Source organism: Mus pahari, chromosome 4 (genome assembly GCF_900095145.1).
Source record: "Mus pahari chromosome 4, PAHARI_EIJ_v1.1, whole genome shotgun sequence".
In the NCBI taxonomy this organism is placed as follows: Eukaryota; Metazoa; Chordata; class Mammalia; order Rodentia; family Muridae; genus Mus; species Mus pahari.
The window spans coordinates 111,960,272-111,968,142 of NC_034593.1; the positions used below are offsets into that span (position 1 = coordinate 111,960,272).

Consider the following 7,871-nt stretch of genomic DNA (forward strand, 5'->3'; position numbering starts at 1 on the left):
CACACACACGCAGGAGACAGAGAGAGAGAGAGAGAGAGAGAGAGAGAGAGAGAGAGAGAGAACAATGAAATAAAGAAAATGTTTGTCAAGGCCTAGTTTCTGTGGACTGTATGTTCCTCAGTATTTTGCTGAGTTCAAATCTAGGCTTCCTGATTCTATGCTCAAGGCCCAATATTTCACATGGGTCTCTTTGAGTTATTGTTGTAAGCAAACCAGTGATTCCCATGCTTAGATGTAAGCTGTCACTGTGGAAGTAACCGCAGTGGTAATCCCTTCACCCCTGCTGTTCAGTGATGTGACTGCCATGGTTGCTTCTCCACGAGGAGGAATTACGTAGGTGACATTTCCTTGGGCTCTCAGTATGCACTACTCAGAAGTCTGCTTTCAAGACTTTACCTTAACATCATCCCATGGTAACTTTTGAAAATTTAAATGAAAGTTATGTTTAAGTTACAGTACAATTTAAATCAAAACATTTAAATTATAATGTTGAAGTACCTAAGAATAAAATGAACAAAAACCAGGTGTAAGATCTCCACCACTAAAAACAAAAAATACAAAAGCAGAGATGATGTACTGACTGGTTTTGGGTGTCATCTTGACACAAGTTAGAGTCACCAGAGAGGAAGGAGCCTCAGTTGAGAAAATGCCTACATAATATCCAGCTGTAGGGCATTTTCTCAGTTAGTGATCAATTGGGGAGGGTCCAGTCCTTTGTGGGTGGTGCCATCCCTGGGCTGGTGGTCCTTGGTTCTATAAGAAGGCAGGCTGAGCAAGCCATGAGAAGTAAGCAAGGCAGTTAGCAGCATTTCTCCATGGCTTCTGCATCAGCTCCTGTCTCCTGGTTCCTACCCTGTCCTGACTTCCTTTGTCAAGGTTCCTGTCCTGACTTCCTTTGGTGATGAACAAAAATGTGGTATAAGGTGAATAAATCCTTTCTTCTTCAACTTGTTTTCTGGTCATCGAATTTTGTCGCAGCAACAGAAATTCAAATAAAGCAAAAGGCCTAACCCAATGGCTGCTCCCCTATATCCACAGACAAGACTAAATACTTAAAACCAGCTGGCTCCAATGTTACATACAGATTCATATGATTCCAGTTAAACTTGACTAGACTCTGCTGTTTTTTTTTTTTTTGTAGAAATGGAAAATGACTGTGAAATATATATATGACTTGCATGAACTAAAACAGTTTAAGAAGTTTGAAACAAAGAGCCAAGGTGGAGGTCTCCTACTGTGTAGTTTCAATGCCTCCTGAACACTGAGCAATCAGTGCTGCTCACAGTCACAGTGATAGACCAGTGGAGCAAGATGAAGGATGCACAAAGAGACCAATGAGACAAAACAGAGAACTCCACCATATGCACAGTGATGAACCAGTAAGCAAGATGAAGGATGCACAAAGAGACCAATGGACCAAAACAGAGACCTCCACCATATGCACAATGATGAACTGGTGGACAAAATGAAGGATGTACAAAGTGACCAATGGGTCAAGTCAGAGACCTCCACCATATGCACAGTGATGAACCGGTGGACAAAATGAAGGATGTACAAAGTGACCAATGGGTCAAAACAGAGACTTCCACCATATGCACAGTGATGAACCGGTGGACAAAATGAAGGATGCACAAAGCGACCAGTGGGTCAAAACAGAGACCTCCACCATATGCACAGTGATGGACCAGTGGACAAAATGAAGGATGTACAAAGAGACTTTCACCATATTCCCACGGATGGACCAGTGGGACAAAATAAAGACTACACAAAGAGGCCTCTATATCCAAGGTCAATGACTTTGACAAATAGGAAGACTCCGGTTCAATGAAGGGACTAAAGCAAACTGTAGTAGACAAAATGTGAATTTACATGAAATATAAGGAACACTGACCACTGTGGAAACACTGTGGTTTCACACTGGTGGAAACTAGAGCATGAAATGGATCACTGACCAAAACCTGTAAGTTAAAACTGCAAAAATTCTGGAAGAAAGAAAATAGAACATTCTAAATCTTTTTTCTTTTGAGACAGGGTCTTTGTATCACAAGTTGCCCTTAAACTTACTCGGTATCCAAGGAGGACCTTGAGTTCCTGCTTCTCCTGCTTCTCCTGCTTCTCCTCTAGAGTCTATAGTGCTTGGATTACAGGTATGTACTACAGAACCACTGGTTCATTCCATGCTAAGGATCAAACCCAGGGCTTCCTGAACATTAAGCAAGCAGTCTATCAACTAACCCATATCCCCACCCTACAAGAGGAACAACAATATGAACTAACCAGTACCCCCAGAACTCCCAGGGACTAAACCACCAACCAAAGAAAACACATGGTGGGATTCATAGCTCTAGCTGCATATGTAGCAGAGAATGGTCTAGTCGGTCATCAATGGGAGGAGAGGCCCTTGGTTCTGTGAAGGTTCTATGCCCCAGTGTAGGGAATGCCAGGGCCAGGAAGCAGGAGTGGGTGGGTGGGTAAGCAGAGGGGGGGAAGGGGATAGGGAGTTTCAGGGCAGGGGCCAGGAAAGGGGATAACATTTGAAATGTAAATAAAGAAAATGTCTAACAACAGCAACAACAACAACAACAAAAAAAAAAAAAAAAAAGAAAAGAAGAGAAAAGAAAAGAAAAGAAAAAAGAAAAAACCTTCATATCCTTAGGTTAGGCAAATATTTTCTAAGCTAAATTATAAAATGATAATTTTGTATGTGTTAAAATTACAACTTTGTTTTTCTGAAGATAGTTCAGAAAATAAATAGAAAACTAGAGGCTAGGGAAAATATTTGTAAATATGTGCATTGGAAAGGGAACATATTTAGAGTATGAAAGCTGAAGGGCTAATGGAAAAATGGAGGGGACTTAATTATGGATGGGGAGGAAAGGCAATATAATGGGTGAGAAAAACATAGGGGGAATACTTTATGTGGTTACTTAAATATAACATGTGTGCTTATATTATATATGTATATGTGTGTATATATGTGTGTGTATACATACTTTTTTTCATATTTTTGGTTTTTCAAGATAGGGTTTCTCTGTGTAGCCCTGGCTGTCCTGGAACTCACTCTGCACACCAGGGTGGCCTCGATCTCAGAAATCCACCTGTCTCTGCCTTGCCTTGAGTGCTGGGTTTAAAGGCGTGCGCCACCACTGCATATGCATATTTTTTAATGGAGTTATGTTACATGGGGTGATGCTGCTCCCTCAGTGACCATGCAGCATGGAGCAAAGTCCAAATGCCTCTCATGGGAAACAATCCCTCGAATTACTGGTTGGGAGAATACAAGACTTTCTCAAAACAGGATGTGCCATTGTCATGTCACAGCTCTTAGTGAGGGTACACCCTATTACTCTATATATGTCTCTCTCTCTCTCTCTCTCTCTCTCTCTCTCTCTCTCTCTCTCTCTNCTCTCTCTCTCTCTCTCTCTCTCTCTCTCTCTCTCTCTCTCTCTCTCTCTGTGTGTGTGTGTGTGTGTGTGTGTGTGTGTGTGTGTTTGTAACCAGCCCCTAGGGCAGTATGTGTATGTGTAAGTTAGCAGTGTGAGAACAGAGAATGAAGGCAAGCCATTATGTCTGTTCTTCAGGTGGCCCGAGGAATCATTGGGTTTGATTGCTTACAAAAAGCAATCATGAAGAAAAGATGAAGGGCTATGAAGGTCACTGTATGGCGGAGGGCATCATATTATTTCAGAGCCTAAGTGACAAAGCTTGACATCTATTAAAAAAAAATCAGTAATGGTCTTTCTGCCAAGAATCACATCAGTGCCACAGTGTCTGAGGGAACAGGGAGGAAAAGAGCCTTTCTAATGTTGGCACCGGTAGCCATTTTACACCTGGGTCCCTCCTTCCAAGGATATCAGGAAACGAGCCTTTGAATGAAGTGTAATATACTGCTTAGTGTCTGACCTTGTGGCTGCCCCACAATGAAGCTAAAAATATTCCATCATTGTGTCCCCAGAGTCATGTATATATATGATGGTTATTAATAAACTTGAATTAAGGAGTAAAGTTAGAGAGGATAAAAATGCTTGTAAGCTTGTGAAGAAAACCACCTGGGGACATGGAGAAATAATAAAGGCAGCTTGGGTTAGGGGAAGAAAGACTCTCCAAGGAGGATGGCAGTCTTTAACATTTCAGTATCAGTGCAAACACCATTTGCCTTTGATGAATGGATGCCAGAGAACATCCAGAGGACACTTAGAAAGTTTGTCTGAAATACCTTCAGCTTGCAATTGAATTTCCATGAGAAACGAAAGCAGGTGCATTTTTTTTCAAAATCAAAACACCGTAATTTATGTTCTGAATACTGGACATGAGCAGAATAGATGTATAGATGTATAGATACACACACACACACACACACACACACACACACACACACACATGCACATGTACACACACACGCACATGTACACACACACACAAACACACACACACATTCCTTAGCCTTTTCAAGATTTAATTTAAATATCATAATACGCTGGAGTTATGGCTCAGCGGTTAAGAGCATTGACTGCTCTTCCAAAGGTCCTGAGTTCAAATCCCAGCAACCACATGGTGGCTCACAACCATCTGTAATGAGATCTGACGTCCTCTTCTGGTGCATCTGAAGACAGCTACAGTGTACGCATTTATAATAATAAATACTTTAACAAAAAAAAGGAAAAAAAAAGAAAAACCTTAATCCTTTCTAAATATCATAATACTTGCAAGTTGCATGTATATTATGTGTGTAATCTAATGATAATAAAATTATCACAGCTTTGCAACATTTTTATCACCTCACAGAAAAACCCATTTCTATCCCTGATTTCAGTCACAATCCTTGATTTCAATATATTTATTATTATTATTATTATTATTATTATTACAGGTTCTTATTATATAGTCCAGGATAATCTGATACATACAATATAGACCAGGCTGGCCTTAAACCCATGCCAATCCTTTTGTCTCAGCTTCTAAGGGCTTAAATTATTGGTCTATGTTATACACCTAAATCCTAACTTTGTCACTTACTGATATTTCCTTTTGTTTTTCCTGTCCTGAATATGCCAAATTAATTCATGTACCAGGTATGGACATTTGGATTGTTTCTTGGTTTTATGTACAATGACTAATGCTTCTACGAATGTTCATTTACAAGTTTATAATTGACTTGGGCTTTTGCTTGTCTTGAGATAGATTCCTACAAGCAAAGCTAAGCTGCTGGTGAGATCGTGTTTAATTTTCTAGAAACTACAAAACAACTTGCCAAAGGCCTTGGGTATTATGCCAGTATACAAGTTTAGAAAATTTCCTCATTCTTGCTAATATCTGGCATTATATTTTGGGTTCATGGCCATTTGGCTTAATTTTTGAAGAAGTATAACCATAGTTTTTGGCATTGAGCAGTATCTCAATGCGATTTTAATTTGTATCTGTATCTGGTTATACTTTTATGTGGACAGTGACACTGAAAAACCTCTTGACTACATTCTAGAGCAGGCAAAATCCCCAAGAGGAGTAGAGGAACACAAACTGGACTTGATGAAAATGAAAGCAAGCAAGCAAGCAAGCAAGCAAGCAAGCAAGCAGGCTCACACTTTAGTGGGTTGGGAGGTGAAGGTAGACATGGGAGAAGTGGAAAGAATAGGGGTGAATGTCATCAAATATGTGACATGGAAGACTTAAATAATTAGTAAAATATAAAAACTCATTTTTAGGTTCCACATTAAAAATATAATTTTTTACATTGTATATGATTTATACATATATATTTTTGCATTGTGTACATATGCACGCTGCAGCATGTATGTGTCACCTATGTGGCCATCAACCATTTCTTTCCACCACGAGGAATGTGGGGATCAAACTCAGGTTTTCAGGCTTTGAGGCAAGGGCTCTACCCACTGAGCCATCTCACTGGCCCAGACCCCAGTTGTTACAGTAAGTATTTCTCGTGGAGGTCATTTCCATTAGGAAAGAGACACAACATTGGTTTTCTCTGATTCGAGCATGTTACACTAAAATGGGACGAGTTCACAGACGGGAAGTATAACATTCCAAAGATTTTGCCTTCTCCACTCACTTACTGGGGGGACCTTTGACTTATCTTTTGTGTGTTTTGGTTTTTAACATCTTTTTTTTTTTTTTAAAGGAACTAATGGGGTACCGATCTAAACAGAGTCCTCAAAAGGGGAAACACAAATGGCTGAAAAGCTCTTAAAGAAATGTTCACTGTCCTTAGTTACTAGGAAAATCTAAATCAAAACTATTTTGAGATTTCTTCTTACACCAGTCAGAATGGCCAAGATCAATAAAACCAATAGCATATGCTGGCAGAGATGTGGGGTGAAAGGAACACTTAACCACTGCATGTGGGAATGCAAACTTATACGGACACTATGGAAATTGATGTGACAATTTTGCAGGACGCTGGGAATAGCTTTATGTCAAGTCCAGCTATACCACTCTTGCACATCTACCTAAAGGGCTTCCACATACTTCCACCAAGACATTTGTTCAACTCTTTTTCTTGCTACCCTATTCATAATAGTAAGAAATTAGAAATCATTTAGAATTTCATCAAAAGATGAATGGATAAAGACATTGTGGTGCATTTATACAATGGAATATTACTTAGTTGTTAAAAAATGAAACAATTACATTCACAGGAAATGGGTGGAGACAGAAAAAAAAAATCATCCTGAGTGTTGTAACCAGACCTCCGAAGGCAAATATGGTATGTATTTATTTATATGTAGATGTTAGCTGTTAAGTCTTTGACAGGGAGGGTACAATTCATATAATCATAGAAGTTAGGTATAGAGTAAGAGACTGGGTGGGAGGGAAGATCTCCTTAGGAAAGGAATAGATATAGAATAGATAGTTATGGCTAGAAACAGGGATAAACTGGAATGGGAAGATCACACAGGTATGGGGGAGAAGAAAAAGGGGTAAGGGAGAAAATATGGAAGGGACAGTTAAAACTTAGGGCCATCTTAAGGGTTGTATGGTAACATACTACAGAAGAAATAGAAATAGAATCACCAACAATGGGGGAGACAACACTCCAATTAGACATCTCTCATCGCCAAATGGAATTTCTAGTACTTGGAATGGGTTATATCTATTTAAGTTTTCGGCCAAATATGTTCCATAGAAACTTCCAAATAACCCAGACAATGGTCAAAGCTATTGGACGCTCTTCACAAAATGATAGGAAGGCTCTATTACTGAAGACAATGCCTATCAACTCATTAACACAGAGAGGTTGACTGGTGCCTACCTATGGTGCCTACATAGAGCCTTCATTCCTACTGGCTAGTGTTCATGGTTCTGGAAATTACTCTGTATGTCACTAGAGGAGTAAGATACACACCAACCCAGCTATAAACCCTCTAATCTATGATGGTGACCTGACTGCAAGATACACTGGTACGATTGTGGCACAAAAGCTGTGGGCGTAACCAACCACCATCTAATTGGATTTAAGGACCTTTCCATGAGATGGAGCAAATGCCTATCACTGCTTGTATGGCCAAGAACCTGAGAGTAGATAGGGCTGGGGACCTAGTGGCAAACCAAACACTACTCTTCTGCCAAAGGAATGTCGCAATATTCCTAATAATATTCTCATAGATGAATGTCTTGGTCAGCCATCATCAGAGAAGCTTCCTCTTGCAATAGATGGGAACAAATATAGACACTCACAACAGAAAAAAAGTGAAGAGAGTGAGAGACCTTGGAACACTCAGCCCTAAAATTGTAAGTACCAACAAAGATGAGAGGCATCAAGGAAAGAAGGCTTTCTAGACGCAGCGGGACTGATGTACATATGAAGATGAAGGACTGATGTACATATGAAGATGAAGGACTGATGTACATATGAA

General features: G+C 39.8%; 1 protein-coding gene across 1 annotated transcript in view; it reads right to left on the reverse strand.

Annotated features, from left to right (window-relative positions):
* Nucleotides 1-7,871, reverse strand: part of Ndst3 (N-deacetylase and N-sulfotransferase 3) — a 145,806-nt gene that overhangs the window by 4,077 nt on the left and 133,858 nt on the right. The window lies entirely within an intron of this gene.